Genomic DNA, 3,671 nt, shown 5'->3' with positions numbered 1-3,671 from the left:
ACTTTCGTTTCTTGGTAATGATTCTAATGTTCATGAGAATATGTGTTGCCTAAATTGGATACATTTGTTTTGCTTACAAATGAAGGGCCTAGCTTGGAGAAGGATGAATATTGGAGAAAGAACAAGCATGGAGATGATGGTATGCGCAAGGGAAACAAGAACGGAGTTACAAGTGATGATTTCAGGAGAAGCCACCATAATGAGTGCATGAAGCCTTGGACGAAATATACAAGATGCCACTTCATAAATTTCGTCCAGAGGCTATTCTAGGTGCCGCGTCACCTTATTATTGGGCCAGGCCCATGTAATTTCGAAATACATAAGTATAGGCTATTTTTAGAGTCCGTATGTGCGGGGAAACAAGATATAGGGTTGGTTTTGGACCCCTCCCCCAAGGGCCACGACCCCCCCTCTTCCTCCATATATACAACCCTTAGGGCACCGTTTAGACTTTGGATTTTGTTTAGATTAAAAGTTCGCCATAGCTGCAACTTCACGTACTTCGTTTGTGTTCAACGACCAGACCAAGACGTCACAGAACCGCATCTTGATCAATAAAGCTTTCATCTTATATTCGCAATATCCAGATTGCAATCTCAGTTTCTTGCTTGTTCTTTGTTTGCTCGCAGGAAATAGACCCTCGTGGTCAGGTTGATTGTGCTCCCGCATGGTCAATACCTCTCGGAGTTGGTTTAGCGATTGCTAAGGCACGACGTCCTCGCACGTACGTAGTCGGATCGTCAAAGTCTACTCCTCCGAAACGATAATCACCATCTCATCAAAAGACGGGACACCTTTGTCTCTATCACATCACTCCTCTGACAACTCCCTTTCGAATCACACGAGACATGGTTGCTACCTCAAACGGAGACACTTTGCATACTAAGGTACCAAGGAGTTAGCCATGGAGAGGCTAAGGAGCAAGGAGAATCGGAAGCGGAAGACATGCGTGAAGACGGAGAAAAAAATCAGCCAAGTCCCAGGCTGTCCGGACGATCCGGACAGAGCCCGAATGATCCAGACCCCGGTCCGTACGACCCGGATAATGTGCCCAAAGACACCCAAAGCTGGACCCTGAAACCGGACCATCCGGACGACCCCAGATCATCCGGACCCCAGCCGGACATCCAGACCCCCCTCCGGATATCCGGGCCGTCGCCACCACCGCCTGTTCCTTCGCCTCATCCATCCGTCCCCCGGATCATCCGGCTCCCTGAGTCCCGGATCATCCGGCTCCCCGCCCGAATCATCCGGACCCCCGCCTGCGTGTGCGTGTTGGGCCAAGGCCCATGTACCCCTTCGCCCCCTTTGCCTATATATACGCCTCCTCCACCTCTTTTCTAGGGTTAGAATTGTGATAGCTCATATTTGAGATAGAGCTTTGCTCATCCACTTGGTTACTTCTCCTCGGAGCTCACGACCTCTTCGGAGAAGATCCCCCAAGCGGATTCAAGACCCCATCACGGGAAGACTCTTTAAGACCTCCTCACGGAGAAGACCTTTTGTATCATCCTTTGTTGACCGTGAATCATGTATCACTCTTTTTGTTTTGAGGATCTAGCATATGTGTGACCATACCTTGTTGGTTGAGTGATTTCTCTCGTGTTTTCCCTCGTGTTCCCCGCGTTATCCCCCTCATGTTCTTCGTAGGATCCCCTCCAATCCTGAAAGATCAGGCATCTAGTGTTCTACCCTACATCACATTGTGTTGTTTCTCTCGTCAAGTATCATTCCATCTTGTCAAGTTCTTGTTCAATTCCTTCGCTTTTCAGTCAGAGTGTTTTCCGAATTCTTTCGTTCTTATTCCTTTTGTATCTCGTTGTAACCGAAGTGGTTTTTAATGTCTATCTTGTCATGTAAGCTCTTGGTTCTTGTTGTATTCCTTGTTCCTCTTGTCCAACAGACTCTTTGTAATCTCGTTCATATCTGTTGTATTCTTTTTTTCAAGTTGTTCAACCTCTCAAGGTTCGTGGTTTCACTCGTTTGTCAAAGAAGCAACTTGTTTTACCTCTTCCTCTTTCGCTTCTCTCCGGTGCCATCCTTAGATCTCGGGGCGAGATCTCTTGTAAGTGGAGGAGTGTTGTAACAGCCCGAGATCGACGCTCCAGAAGCCTTCGAGTTATTTCGTTGTTGACATGTGTTTTATTTTGTTTATTGCATTCATCATCGCATCATGCGCATTGCATCCACATGTTTTTATAAAACCCGTAGCCGTTCGTAGTTGCCGCTTCTCTCTTTGTCTCTATTGACCTTTCGCCAGGCCCCTTTGTCATTGTCGAACTCTCTCAAACCCCCTCGTGCGCGTCCGAAAACTTTCCGAAACCTGAACCTGGGGCAACCGGGACTTCAGTTACTGTACGCGTAGCTCATCCGCCGTGTCTTGAGAACGAGATATGCGGCTCCTATTGAGATTGTCGACATGTCGGGAGGTCTTGCTGGACTTGTTTTACCATTGTCAAAATGTCTTGTGAACCGGGATTTCAAATTTGATCGGGTTGTTTCGGGTGGAGGATTTTCCTCTGTTGATCGTGAGAGCTTGTCGTGGGCTAAGTTGGGACACCCCTGCAGGGTTTAATCTTTCAAAAGTCGTGCCCGCGGTTATGTGGTAGATGGGAATTTTTAATATCTGGTTGTAGAGAAGTTGACACCAGATCCGCATAAAAATACACCAACCGCCTGTGTAACCGTGACCGTCTCTTTTCAAGTGAGTCGAGAAGAGAACACGGTGGGGTTATGTTTGAATGTAAGTAGTTCAGGATCACTTCTTGATCAGTACTAGTTTGTGGCCGTTTTCGTAGTTTCTCATCTTACTCTTGTACTCGCAAGTTAGCCACCATACAATGCTTAGTCGCTTGCTGCAACCTCACCACTTATCCATTCCATACCCATTAAGCTTTGCTAGTCTTGATACCCATGGTAATGAGATTGCTGAGTCCTCGAGGCTCACAGATTATTACAACAACAGTTGTAGCTACAGGTAATGCGATGATCTGATGCGAGTGCGATGCTTGCTTGTTTGGAGTTCTTCTTCAGCTTCTTCTTTGATCAAGGGATATAGGTTCCGGGTCGGGAGCCTGGGATTAGCAGGGTGGATGTCGTTCTTCTTTTTCGTTTTATTTCATTCGTAGTCGGATCCTGCTCTTCTGTATGATGATTGCTATGTATTGATGAACTGTTGTATTCATGTTGTAGCTTGTGGCGAGCGTAAGCCTTTATCTTGTATTCTCATCTATTCAGTACATGGCATGTTGTAATGATATCCACCTTGCTATGTGCTCGAAATGCGGTTGTGCCCCAATCATGAGTCCATCATGTGATTGGGATAGAATCGCATCTTGGGCGCTACACGGAGCTAACGAGGGAGGTGTTGGCGGGGTCACTGTTGTGGTGGTCGCCGCCTTGCGTTTCACAACGGCAAACTTTTTCTTCGCCGACGCGCAACTGGTCGGATTCGCCGCAGCAGGGGCGGCGGAGGTGGGCGCGCGTGCCTTCTTTGCGGGGCCGGCGGGAGCGCCGCTCTGAACGGCGACATTGCCCTGCCGCTAGCGGGGTGGTGCAGTGGAGCCTGCGACAGCGACAGGTGCAACATCGCCGGCGATGAGATTTGCCGACGGGAAGCCGGGCATGACATCCATGGTGCCGGCCGACGGCCGAGAGACTTCCATGGCGGT

Source organism: Triticum dicoccoides, chromosome 4B (assembly GCF_002162155.2).
Source record: "Triticum dicoccoides isolate Atlit2015 ecotype Zavitan chromosome 4B, WEW_v2.0, whole genome shotgun sequence".
Taxonomy (NCBI): domain Eukaryota; kingdom Viridiplantae; phylum Streptophyta; class Magnoliopsida; order Poales; family Poaceae; genus Triticum; species Triticum dicoccoides.
The sequence above is the reverse complement of the archived record's forward strand: the minus strand, read 5'-3'. Positions refer to the sequence as shown.